The sequence below is a fragment of the Myxine glutinosa genome, chromosome 11 (genome assembly GCF_964187855.1).
Source record: "Myxine glutinosa chromosome 11, kmMyxGlut1.1, whole genome shotgun sequence".
In the NCBI taxonomy this organism is placed as follows: Eukaryota; Metazoa; Chordata; class Myxini; order Myxiniformes; family Myxinidae; genus Myxine; species Myxine glutinosa.
The window spans coordinates 93,876,817-93,891,274 of NC_136271.1; positions in this window are offsets into that span (position 1 = coordinate 93,876,817).

The window sequence follows — 14,458 nt, forward strand, 5'->3', positions numbered from 1 at the left end:
CCAACACAAGTGCGAAAAGTGGTTTTTCAACACTAACACAAGTGCGAAAAGTGGTTTTTCAACACTAACACAAGTGCGAAAAGTGGTTTTTCAACACTAACACAAGTGCGAAAAGTGGTTTTTCAACACTAACACAAGTGCGAAAAGTGGTTTTTCAACACTAACACAAGTGCGAAAAGTGTTTTTTCCACACTAATACAAGTGCAAAAGTGGTTTCCTGCACCAACACAAGTGCGAAAAGTGGTTTTTCAACACTAACACAAGTGCGAAAAGTGGTTTTTCAACACTATCACAAGTGCAAAAAGTGTTTTTTGCACACTTATACAAGTGCAAAAGTGGTTTCCTGCACCAACACAAGTGTGAAAAGTGGTTTTTCAACACTAACACAAGTGAGAAAAGTGGTTTTTCAACACTATCACAAGTGCAAAAAGTGTTTTTTCCACACTAATACAAGTGCAAAAGTGGTTTCCTGCACCAACACAAGTGCGAAAAGTGGTTTTTCAACACTAGCACAAGTGCGAAAAGTGGTTTTTCAACACTAACACAAGTGCGAAAAGTGTTTTTTCAACACTATCACAAGTGCAAAAAGTGTTTTTTCCACACTAATACAAGTGCAAAAGTGGTTTCCTGCACCAACACAAGTGCGAAAAGTGGTTTTTCAACACTAACACAAGTGCGAAAAGTGGTTTTTCAACACTAACACAAGTGCGAAAAGTGGTTTTTCCACACTAATACAAGTGCAAAAGTGGTTTCCTGCAAGAACACAAGTGCGAAAAGTGGTTTTTCAACACTATCACAAGTGCAAAAAGTGTTTTTTCCACACTAATACAAGTGCAAAAGTGGTTTCCTGCACCAACACAAGTGCGAAAAGTGGTTTTTCAACACTAACACAAGTGCGAAAAGTGGTTTTTCAACACTAACACAAGTGCGAAAAGTGTTTTTTCCACACTAATACAAGTGTAAAAGTGGTTTCCTGCACCAACACAAGTGCGAAAAGTGGTTTTTCAACACTAACACAAGTGCTAAAAGTGGTTTTTCAACACTATCACAAGTGCAAAAAGTGTTTTTTCCACACTAATACAAGTGCAAAAGTGGTTTCCTGCACCAACACAAGTGTGAAAAGTGGTTTTTCAACACTAACATAAGTGCAAAAAGTGGTTTTTCAACAATAACAAGTGCGAAAAGTGGTTTTTCAACACTAACACAAGTGCGAAAAGTGGTTTTTCAACACTAACACAAGTGCGAAAAGTGGTTTTTCAACACTAACACAAGTGCGAAAAGTGTTTTTTCCACACTAATACAAGTGCAAAAGTGGTTTCCTGCACCAACACAAGTGCGAAAAGTGGTTTTTCAACACTAACACAAGTGCGAAAAGTGGTTTTTCAACACTATCACAAGTGCAAAAAGTGTTTTTTGCACACTTATACAAGTGCAAAAGTGGTTTCCTGCACCAACACAAGTGTGAAAAGTGGTTTTTCAACACTAACACAAGTGAGAAAAGTGGTTTTTCAACACTATCACAAGTGCAAAAAGTGTTTTTTCCACACTAATACAAGTGCAAAAGTGGTTTCCTGCACCAACACAAGTGCGAAAAGTGGTTTTTCAACACTAGCACAAGTGCGAAAAGTGGTTTTTCAACACTAACACAAGTGCGAAAAGTGTTTTTTCAACACTATCACAAGTGCAAAAAGTGTTTTTTCCACACTAATACAAGTGCAAAAGTGGTTTCCTGCACCAACACAAGTGCGAAAAGTGGTTTTTCAACACTAACACAAGTGCGAAAAGTGGTTTTTCAACACTAACACAAGTGCAAAAAGTGGTTTTTCCACACTAATACAAGTGCAAAAGTGGTTTCCTGCACCAACACAAGTGCGAAAAGTGGTTTTTCAACACTAACACAAGTGCGAAAAGTGGTTTTTCAACATTATCACAAGTGCAAAAAGTGTTTTTTCCACACTAATACAAGTGCAAAAGTGCTTTCCTGCACCAACACAAGTGTGAAAAGTGGTTTTTCAACACTAACACAAGTGCAAAAAGTGGTTTTTCAACAATAACAAGTGCGAAAAGTGGTTTTTCAACACTATCACAAGTGCAAAAAGTGTTTTTTCCACACTAATACAAGTGCAAAAGTGGTTTCCTGCACCAACACAAGTGCGAAAAGTGGTTTTTCAACACTAACACGTGCGAAAAGTGGTTTTTCAACACTAACACAAGTGCGAAAAGTGGTTTTTCAACACTAACACAAGTGCGAAAAGTGGTTTTTCCACACTAATACAAGTGAAAAAGTGGTTTCCTGCACCAACACAAGTGCGAAAAGTGGTTTTTCAACACTATAACAAGTGCGAAAAGTGGTTTTTCAACACTAACACAAGTGCGAAAAGTGGTTTTTCAACACTAACACAAGTGCGAAAAGTGGTTTTTCAACACAAACACAAGTGCGAAAAGTGGTTTTTCAACACTAACACAAGTGCGAAAAGTGGTTTTTCAACACTATCACAAGTGCAAAAAGTGTTTTTTCCACACTAATACAAGTGCAAAAGTGGTTTCCTGCACCAACACAAGTGCGAAAAGTGGTTTTTCAACACTAACACAAGTGCGAAAAGTGGTTTTTCAACACTAACACAAGTGCGAAAAGTGGTTTTTCCACACTAATACAAGTGCAAAAGTGGTTTCCTGCACCAACACAAGTGCGAAAAGTGGTTTTTCAACACTAACACAAGTGCGAAAAGTGGTTTTTCAACCCTAACACAAGTGCGAAAAGTGGTTTTTCAACACTATCACAAGTGCAAAAAGTGTTTTTTCCACACTAACACAAGTGCAAAAGTGGTTTCCTGCACGAACACAAGTGCGAAAAGTGGTTTTTCAACACTAACACAAGTGCGAAAAGTGGTTTTTCAACACTAACACAAGTGCGAAAAGTGGTTTTTCCACACTAATACAAGTGCAAAAGTGGTTTCCTGCACCAACACAAGTGCAAAAAGTGGTTTTTCAACACTAACACAAGTGCGAAAAGTGGTTTTTCAACACTATCACAAGTGCAAAAAGTGTTTTTTCCACACTAATACAAGTGCAAAAGTGGTTTCCTGCACCAACACAAGTGCGAAAAGTGGTTTTTCAACAATAACACAAGTGCGAAAAGTGGTTTTTCAACACTATCACAAGTGCAAAAAGTGTTTTTTCCACACTAATACAAGTGCAAAAGTGGTTTCCTGCACCAACACAAGTGCGAAAAGTGGTTTTTCAACACTAACACAAGTGCGAAAAGTGGTTTTTCAACACTAACACAAGTGCGAAAAGTGGTTTTTCCACACTAATACAAGTGCAAAAGTGGTTTCCTGCAAGAACACAAGTGCGAAAAGTGGTTTTTCAACACTATCACAAGTGCAAAAAGTGTTTTTTCCACACTAATACAAGTGCAAAAGTGGTTTCCTGCACCAACACAAGTGCGAAAAGTGGTTTTTCAACACTAACACAAGTGCGAAAAGTGGTTTTTCAACACTAACACAAGTGCGAAAAGTGTTTTTTCCACACTAATACAAGTGTAAAAGTGGTTTCCTGCACCAACACAAGTGCGAAAAGTGGTTTTTCAACACTAACACAAGTGCTAAAAGTGGTTTTTCAACACTATCACAAGTGCAAAAAGTGTTTTTTCCACACTAATACAAGTGCAAAAGTGGTTTCCTGCACCAACACAAGTGTGAAAAGTGGTTTTTCAACACTAACATAAGTGCAAAAAGTGGTTTTTCAACAATAACAAGTGCGAAAAGTGGTTTTTCAACACTATCACAAGTGCAAAAAGTGTTTTTTCCACACTAATACAAGTGCAAAAGTGGTTTTTCAACACTAACACAAGTGCGAAAAGTGGTTTTTCAACACTAACACAAGTGCGAAAAGTGGTTTTTCAACACTAACACAAGTGCGAAAAGTGGTTTTTCCACACTAATACAAGTGAAAAAGTGGTTTCCTGCACCAACACAAGTGCGAAAAGTGGTTTTTCAACACTAACACAAGTGCGAAAAGTGGTTTTTCAACACTAACACAAGTGCGAAAAGTGGTTTTTCAACACTAACACAAGTGCGAAAAGTGGTTTTTCAACACTAACACAAGTGCGAAAAGTGTTTTTTCAACACTATCACAAGTGCAAAAAGTATTTTTTCCACACTAATACAAGTGCAAAAGTGGTTTCCTGCACCAACACAAGTGTGAAAAGTGGTTTTTCAACACTAACACAAATGCAAAAAGTGGTTTTTCAACACTAACATAAGTGCAAAAAGTGGTTTTTCAACACTAACACAAGTGCGAAAAGTGGTTTTTCAACACTAACACAAGTGCGAAAAGTGGTTTTTCAACACTAACACAAGTGCGAAAAGTGATTTTTCAACACTATCACAAGTGCAAAAAGTGTTTTTTCCACACTAATACAAGTGCAAAAGTGGTTTCCTTCACCAACACAAGTGCGAAAAATGGTTTCCTGCACCATCACAAGTGCGAAAAGTGGTTTTTCAACACTAACACAAGTGCGAAAAGTGGTTTTTCAACACTATCACAAGTGCAAAAAGTGTTTTTTCCACACTAATACAAGTGCAAAAGTGGTTTCCTGCACCAACACAAGTGCGAAAAGTGGTTTTTCAACAATAACACAAGTGCAAAAAGTGGTTTTTCAACACTAACATAAGTGCGAAAAGTGGTTTTTCAACACTATCACAAGTGCAAAAAGTGTTTTTTCCACACTAATACAAGTGCAAAAGTGGTTTCCTGCACCAACACAAGTGCAAAAAGTGGTTTTTCAACACTAACACAAGTGCGAAAAGTGGTTTTTCAACACTATCACAAGTGCAAAAAGTGTTTTTTCCACAATAATACAAGTGCAAAAGTGGTTTCCTGCACCAACACAAGTGCGAAAAGTGGTTTTTCAACACTAACACAAGTGCGAAAAGTGGTTTTTCAACACTAACACAAGTGCGAAAAGTGGTTTTTCCACACTAATACAAGTGCAAAAGTGGTTTCCTGCACCAACACAAGTGCGAAAAGTGGTTTTTCAACACTAACACAAGTGCGAAAAGTGGTTTTTCAACACTAACACAAGTGCGAAAAGTGGTTTTTCCACACTAATACAAGTGCAAAAGTGGTTTCCTGCACCAACACAAGTGCGAAAAGTGGTTTTTCAACACGATCACAAGTGCGAAAAGTGTTTTTTCCACACTAATACAAGTGCAAAAGTGGTTTCCTGCAAGAACACAAGTGCGAAAAGTGTTTTTTCAACACTATCACAAGTGCAAAAAGTGTTTTTTCCACACTAATACAAGTGCAAAAGTGGTTTCCTGCACCAACACAAGTGCGAAAAGTGGTTTTTCAACACTAACACAAGTGCAAAAGTGGTTTCCTGCACCAACACAAGTGCGAAAAGTGGTTTTTCAACACTAACACAAGTGCGAAAAGTGGTTTTTCAACACTAACACAAGTGCGAAAAGTGGTTTTTCCACACTAATACAAGTGCAAAAGTGGTTTCCTGCACCAACACAAGTGCGAAAAGTGGTTTTTCAACACTAACACAAGTGCGAAAAGTGTTTTTTCAACACTAACACAAGTGCGAAAAGTGTTTTTTCCACACTAATACAAGTGCAAAAATGCTTTCCTGCACTAACACAAGTGCGAAAAGTGGTTTTTCAACACTAACACAAGTGCGAAAAGTGGTTTTTCAACACTAACACAAGTGCGGAAAGTGGTTTTTCAACACTATCACAAGTGCAAAAAGTGTTTTTTCCATACTAATACAAGTGCAAAAGTGGTTTCCTGCACCAACACAAGTGCGAAAAGTGGTTTTTCAACACTAACACAAGTGCGAAAAGTGGTTTTTCAACACTATCACAAGTGTGAAAAGTGTTTTTTCCACACTAATACAAGTGCAAAAGTGGTTTCCTGCACCAACACAAGTGCGAAAAGTGGTTTTTCAACACTAACACAAGTGCGAAAAGTGGTTTTTCAACACTATCACAAGTGCAAAAAGTGTTTTTTGCACACTTATACAAGTGCAAAAGTGGTTTCCTGCACCAACACAAGTGTGAAAAGTGGTTTTTCAACACTAACACAAGTGCGAAAAGTGGTTTTTCAACACTATCACAAGTGCAAAAAGTGTTTTTTCCACACTAATACAAGTGCAAAAGTGGTTTCCTGCACCAACCCAAGTGTGAAAAGTGGTTTTTCAACACTAACACAAGTGCGAAAAGTGGTTTTTCAACACTAACACAAGTGCGAAAAGTGGTTTTTCAACACGATCACAAGTGCAAAAAGTGTTTTTTCCACACTAATACAAGTGCAATAGTGGTTTCCTGCAAGAACACAAGTGCGAAAAGTGGTTTTTCAACACTAACACAAGTGCGAAAAGTGGTTTTTCAACACTAACACAAGTGCGAAAAGTGGTTTTTCCACACTAATACAAGTGCAAAAGTGGTTTCCTGCACCAACACAAGTGCAAAAAGTGGTTTTTCAACACTAAAACAAGTGCGAAAAGTGGTTTTTCAACACTATCACAAGTGCGAAAAGTGGTTTTTCCACACTAATACAAGTGTAAAAGTGGTTTCCTGCACCAACACAAGTGCGAAAAGTGGTTTTTCAACACTAACACAAATGCTAAAAGTGGTTTTTCAACACTATCACAAGTGCAAAAAGTGTTTTTTCCACACTAATACAAGTGCAAAAGTGGTTTCCTGCACCAATACAAGTGCGAAAAGTGGTTTCCTGCACCATCACAAGTGCAAAAAGTGTTTTTTCCACACTAATACAAGTGCAAAAGTGGTTTCCTGCACCAACACAAGTGCGAAAAGTGGTTTTTCAACACTAGCACAAGTGCGAAAAGTGGTTTTTCAACACGATCACAAGTGCAAAAAGTGTTTTTTCCACACTAATACAAGTGCAAAAGTGGTTTCCTGCACCAACACAAGTGCGAAAAGTGGTTTTTCAACACTAACACAAGTGCAAAAAGTGGTTTTTCAACACTAACACAAGTGCGAAAAGTGGTTTTTCCACACTAATACAAGTGCAAAAGTGGTTTCCTGCACCAACACAAGTGCGAAAAGTGGTTTTCAACACTAACACAAGTGCGAAAAGTGGTTTTTCCACACTAATACAAGTGCAAAAGTGGTGTCCAGCACCAACACAAGTGCGAAAAGTGGTTTTTCAACACTAACACAAGTGCTAAAAGTGGTTTTTCAACACTATCACAAGTGCAAAAAGTGTTTTTTCCACACTAATACAAGTGCAAAAGTAGTTTCCTGCACCAACACAAGTGCGAAAAGTGGTTTCCTGCACCATCACAAGTGCGAAAAGTGGTTTTTCAACACTAACACAAGTGCGAAAAGTGGTTTTTCAACACTATCACAAGTGCAAAAAGTGTTTTTTCCACACTAACACAAGTGAAAAAGTGGTTTCCTGCACCAACATAAGTGCGAAAAGTGGTTTTTCAACACTAACACAAGTGCGAAAAGTGGTTTTTCAACACGAACACAAGTGCGAAAAGTGGTTTTTCAACACTATCACAAGTGCAAAAAGTGTTTTTTCCACACTAATACAAGTGCAAAAGTGGTTTCCTGCACCAACACAAGTGTGAAAAGTGGTTTTTCAACACTAACACAAGTGCGTAAAGTGGTTTTTCAACACTAACACAAGTGCGAAAAGTGGTTTTTCAACACTATCACAAGTGCAAAAAGTGTTTTTTCCACACTAATACAAGTGCAAAAGTGGTTTCCTGCACCAACACAAGTGCGAAAAGTGGTTTTTCAACACTAACACAAGTGTGAAAAGTGGTTTTTCAACACTATCACAAGTGCAAAAAGTGTTTTTTCCACACTAATACAAGTGCAAAAGTGGTTTCCTGCACCAACACAAGTGTGAAAAGTGGTTTTTCAACACTAACACAAGTGCGAAAAGTGGTTTTTCAACACTAACACAAGTGCGAAAAGTGGTTTTTCAACACTATCATAAGTGCAAAAAGTGTATTTTCCACACTAATACAAGTGCAAAAGTGGTTTCCTGCACCAACACAAGTGCGAAAAGTGGTTTTTCAACACTAACACAAGTGCGAAAAGTGGTTTTTCAACACTAACACAAGTGCGAAAAGTGGTTTTTCAACACTATCACAAGTGCAATAAGTGTTTTTTCCACACTAATACAAGTGCAAAAGTGGTTTCCTGCACCAACACGTGCGAAAAGTGGTTTTTCAACACTAACACAAGTGTGAAAAGTGTTTTTTCCACACTAATACAAGTGCAAAAGTGGTTTCCTGCACCAACACAAGTGCGAAAAGTGGTTTTTCAACACTAACACAAGTGCGAAAAGTGGTTTTTCAACACTAACACAAGTGCGAAAAGTGTTTTTTCAACACTATCACAAGTGCAAAAAGTGTTTTTTCCACACTAATACAAGTGCAAAAGTGGTTTCCTGCACCAACACAAGTGCGAAAAGTGGTTTCCTGCACCATCACAAGTGCGAAAAGTGGTTTTTCAACACTATCACAAGTGCAAAAAGTGTTTTTTCCACACTAACACAAGTGAAAAAGTGGTTTCCTGCACCAACACAAGTGCGAAAGTGGTTTTGCAACAATAACACAAGTGCGAAAAGTGGTTTTCAACACCAGCACGAGTGCTGAAAGTGGTTTTCAACGCCAGCATAAGTATGGAAATTGTTTTTTGCAACACTAACACAAATGCGAATAATGGTTTACAACAGTAGCACGAGTGCGGAAAGTGGTTTTCAACACGAACACAAGTGTGGAAAGTGGTTTTCAACATGAGCACAAGTGCCATAAGTGGTTTTCCAACACCAACCCAATTGCGGAAAGTGGTTTTCAAACCAGCATAAGTGTGGAAATTGGTTTTTCAACACTAACACAAGTGCGAAAAGTGGTTTTTCAACACTAACACAAGTGCGAAAAGTGGTTTTTCCACACTAATACAAGTGCAAAAGTGGTTTCCTGTACCAACACAAGTGCGAAAAGTGGTTTTTCAACACTAACACAAGTGCGAAAAGTGGTTTTTCAACACTAACACAAGTGCGAAAAGTGTTTTTTCCACACTAATACAAGTGCAAAAGTGGTTTCCTGCACCAACACAAGTGCGAAAAGTGGTTTTTCAACACTAACACAAGTGCGAAAAGTGGTTTTTCAACACTAACACAAGTGCGAAAAGTGGTTTTTCAACACTAACACAAGTGCGAAAAGTGTTTTTTCTACACTAATACAAGTGCAAACGTGGTTTCCTGCACCAACACAAGTGCGAAAAGTGGTTTTTCAACACGATCACAAGTGCAAAAAGTGTTTTTTCCACACTAATACAAGTGCAAAAGTGGTTTCCTGCACCAACACAAGTGCGAAAGGTGGTTTTTCAACACTAACACAAGTGCAAAAAGTGGTTTTTCAACACTAACACAAGTGCGAAAAGTGGTTTTTCCACACTAATACAAGTGCAAAAGTGGTTTCCTGCACCAACACAAGTGCGAAAAGTGGTTTTCAACACTAACACAAGTGCGAAAAGTGGTTTTTCCACACTAATACAAGTGCAAAAGTGGTGTCCAGCACCAACACAAGTGCGAAAAGTGGTTTTTCAACACTAACACAAGTGCTAAAAGTGGTTTTTCAACACTATCACAAGTGCAAAAAGTGTTTTTTCCACACTAATACAAGTGCAAAAGTAGTTTCCTGCACCAACACAAGTGCGAAAAGTGGTTTTTCAACACTAACACAAGTGCGAAAAGTGGTTTTTCAACGCTATCACAAGTGCAAAAAGTGTTTTTTCCACACTAACACAAGTGAAAAAGTGGTTTCCTGCACCAACACAAGTGCAAAAAGTGGTTTTTCAACACTAACACAAGTGCGAAAAGTGGTTTTTCAACACGAACACAAGTGCGAAAAGTGGTTTTTCAACACTATCACAAGTGCAAAAAGTGTTTTTTCCACACTAATACAAGTGCAAAAGTGGTTTCCTGCACCAACACAAGTGTGAAAAGTGGTTTTTCAACACTAACACAAGTGCGTAAAGTGGTTTTTCAACACTAACACAAGTGCGAAAAGTGGTTTTTCAACACTATCACAAGTGCAAAAAGTGTTTTTTCCACACTAATACAAGTGCAAAAGTGGTTTCCTGCACCAACACAAGTGCGAAAAGTGGTTTTTCAACACTAACACAAGTGTGAAAAGTGGTTTTTCAACACTATCACAAGTGCAAAAAGTGTTTTTTCCACACTAATACAAGTGCAAAAGTGGTTTCCTGCACCAACACAAGTGTGAAAAGTGGTTTTTCAACACTAACACAAGTGCGAAAAGTGGTTTTTCAACACTAACACAAGTGCGAAAAGTGGTTTTTCAACACTATCATAAGTGCAAAAAGTGTATTTTCCACACTAATACAAGTGCAAAAGTGGTTTCCTGCACCAACACAAGTGCGAAAAGTGGTTTTTCAACACTAACACAAGTGCGAAAAGTGGTTTTTCAACACTAACACAAGTGCGAAAAGTGGTTTTTCAACACTATCACAAGTGCAATAAGTGTTTTTTCCACACTAATACAAGTGCAAAAGTGGTTTCCTGCACCAACACGTGCGAAAAGTGGTTTTTCAACACTAACACAAGTGCGAAAAGTGGTTTTTCAACACTAACACAAGTGCGAAAAGTGGTTTTTCAACACTAACACAAGTGCGAAAAGTGTTTTTTCTACACTAATACAAGTGCAAAAGTGGTTTCCTGCATCAACACAAGTGCGAAAAGTGGTTTTTCAACACTAACACAAGTGCGAAAAGTGGTTTTTCAACACTATCACAAGTGCAAAAAGTGTTTTTTCCACACTAATACAAGTGCAAAAGTGGTTTCCTGCACCAACACAAGTGTGAAAAGTGGTTTTTCAACACTAACACAAGTGCGTAAAGTGGTTTTTCAACACTAACACAAGTGCGAAAAGTGGTTTTTCAACACTATCACAAGTGCAAAAAGTGTTTTTTCCACACTAATACAAGTGCAAAAGTGGTTTCCTGCACCAACACAAGTGCGAAAAGTGGTTTTTCAACACTAACACAAGTGTGAAAAGTGGTTTTTCAACACTATCACAAGTGCAAAAAGTGTTTTTTCCACACTAATACAAGTGCAAAAGTGGTTTCCTGCACCAACACAAGTGTGAAAAGTGGTTTTTCAACACTAACACAAGTGCGAAAAGTGGTTTTTCAACACTAACACAAGTGCGAAAAGTGGTTTTTCAACACTATCATAAGTGCAAAAAGTGTATTTTCCACACTAATACAAGTGCAAAAGTGGTTTCCTGCACCAACACAAGTGCGAAAAGTGGTTTTTCAACACTAACACAAGTGCGAAAAGTGGTTTTTCAACACTAACACAAGTGCGAAAAGTGGTTTTTCAACACTATCACAAGTGCAATAAGTGTTTTTTCCACACTAATACAAGTGCAAAAGTGGTTTCCTGCACCAACACGTGCGAAAAGTGGTTTTTCAACACTAACACAAGTGTGAAAAGTGTTTTTTCCACACTAATACAAGTGCAAAAGTGGTTTCCTGCACCAACACAAGTGCGAAAAGTGGTTTTTCAACACTAACACAAGTGCGAAAAGTGGTTTTTCAACACTAACACAAGTGCGAAAAGTGTTTTTTCAACACTATCACAAGTGCAAAAAGTGTTTTTTCCACACTAATACAAGTGCAAAAGTGGTTTCCTGCACCAACACAAGTGCGAAAAGTGGTTTCCTGCACCATCACAAGTGCGAAAAGTGGTTTTTCAACACTATCACAAGTGCAAAAAGTGTTTTTTCCACACTAACACAAGTGAAAAAGTGGTTTCCTGCACCAACACAAGTGCGAAAGTGGTTTTGCAACAATAACACAAGCGCGAAAAGTGGTTTTCAACACCAGCACGAGTGCTGAAAGTGGTTTTCAACGCCAGCATAAGTATGGAAATTGTTTTTTGCAACACTAACACAAATGCGAATAATGGTTTACAACAGTAGCACGAGTGCGGAAAGTGGTTTTCAACACGAACACAAGTGTGGAAAGTGGTTTTCAACACGAGCACAAGTGCCATAAGTGGTTTTCCAACACCAACCCAATTGCGGAAAGTGGTTTTCAAACCAGCATAAGTGTGGAAATTGGTTTTTCAACACTAACACAAGTGCGAAAAGTGGTTTTTCCACACTAATACAAGTGCAAAAGTGGTTTCCTGTACCAACACAAGTGCGAAAAGTGGTTTTTCAACACTAACACAAGTGCGAAAAGTGGTTTTTCAACACTAACACAAGTGCGAAAAGTGGTTTTTCCACACTAATACAAGTGCAAAAGTGGTTTCCTGTACCAACACAAGTGCGAAAAGTGGTTTTTCAACACTAACACAAGTGCGAAAAGTGTTTTTTCCACACTAATACAAGTGCAAAAGTGGTTTCCTGCACCAACACAAGTGCGAAAAGTGGTTTTTCAACACTAACACAAGTGCGAAAAGTGGTTTTTCAACACTAACACAAGTGCGAAAAGTGGTTTTTCAACACTAACACAAGTGCGAAAAGTGTTTTTTCTACACTAATACAAGTGCAAACGTGGTTTCCTGCACCAACACAAGTGCGAAAAGTGGTTTTTCAACACGATCACAAGTGCAAAAAGTGTTTTTTCCACACTAATACAAGTGCAAAAGTGGTTTCCTGCACCAACACAAGTGCGAAAAGTGGTTTTTCAACACTAACACAAGTGCGAAAAGTGGTTTTTCAACACTAACACAAGTGCGAAAAGTGGTTTTTCCACACTAATACAAGTGCAAAAGTGGTTTCCTGCACCAACACAAGTGCGAAAAGTGGTTTTCAACACTAACACAAGTGCGAAAAGTGGTTTTTCCACACTAATACAAGTGCAAAAGTGGTGTCCAGCACCAACACAAGTGCGAAAAGTGGTTTTTCAACACTAACACAAGTGCTAAAAGTGGTTTTTCAACACTATCACAAGTGCAAAAAGTGTTTTTTCCACACTAATACAAGTGCAAAAGTAGTTTCCTGCACCAACACAAGTGCGAAAAGTGGTTTCCTGCACCATCACAAGTGCGAAAAGTGGTTTTTCAACACTAACACAAGTGCGAAAAGTGGTTTTTCAACGCTATCACAAGTGCAAAAAGTGTTTTTTCCACACTAACACAAGTGAAAAAGTGGTTTCCTGCACCAACACAAGTGCGAAAAGTGGTTTTTCAACACTAACACAAGTGCGAAAAGTGGTTTTTCAACACGAACACAAGTGCGAAAAGTGGTTTTTCAACACTATCACAAGTGCAAAAAGTGTTTTTTCCACACTAATACAAGTGCAAAAGTGGTTTCCTGCACCAACACAAGTGTGAAAAGTGGTTTTTCAACACTAACACAAGTGCGTAAAGTGGTTTTTCAACACTAACACAAGTGCGAAAAGTGGTTTTTCAACACTATCACAAGTGCAAAAAGTGTTTTTTCCACACTAATACAAGTGCAAAAGTGGTTTCCTGCACCAACACAAGTGCGAAAAGTGGTTTTTCAACACTAACACAAGTGCGAAAAGTGGTTTTTCAACACTAACACAAGTGTGAAAAGTGGTTTTTCAACACTATCACAAGTGCAAAAAGTGTTTTTTCCACACTAATACAAGTGCAAAAGTGGTTTCCTGCACCAACACAAGTGTGAAAAGTGGTTTTTCAACACTAACACAAGTGCGAAAAGTGGTTTTTCAACACTAACACAAGTGCGAAAAGTGGTTTTTCAACACTATCATAAGTGCAAAAAGTGTATTTTCCACACTAATACAAGTGCAAAAGTGGTTTCCTGCACCAACACAAGTGCGAAAAGTGGTTTTTCAACACTAACACAAGTGCGAAAAGTGGTTTTTCAACACTAACACAAGTGCGAAAAGTGGTTTTTCAACACTATCACAAGTGCAATAAGTGTTTTTTCCACACTAATACAAGTGCAAAAGTGGTTTCCTGCACCAACACGTGCGAAAAGTGGTTTTTCAACACTAACACAAGTGTGAAAAGTGTTTTTTCCACACTAATACAAGTGCAAAAGTGGTTTCCTGCACCAACACAAGTGCGAAAAGTGGTTTTTCAACACTAACACAAGTGCGAAAAGTGGTTTTTCAACACTAACACAAGTGCGAAAAGTGTTTTTTCAACACTATCACAAGTGCAAAAAGTGTTTTTTCCACACTAATACAAGTGCAAAAGTGGTTTCCTGCACCAACACAAGTGCGAAAAGTGGTTTCCTGCACCATCACAAGTGCGAAAAGTGGTTTTTCAACACTATCACAAGTGCAAAAAGTGTTTTTTCCACACTAACACAAGTGAAAAAGTGGTTTCCTGCACCAACACAAGTGCGAAAGTGGTTTTGCAACAATAACACAAGTGCGAAAAGTGGTTTTCAACACCAGCACGAGTGCTGAAAGTGGTTTTCAACGCCAGCATAAGTATG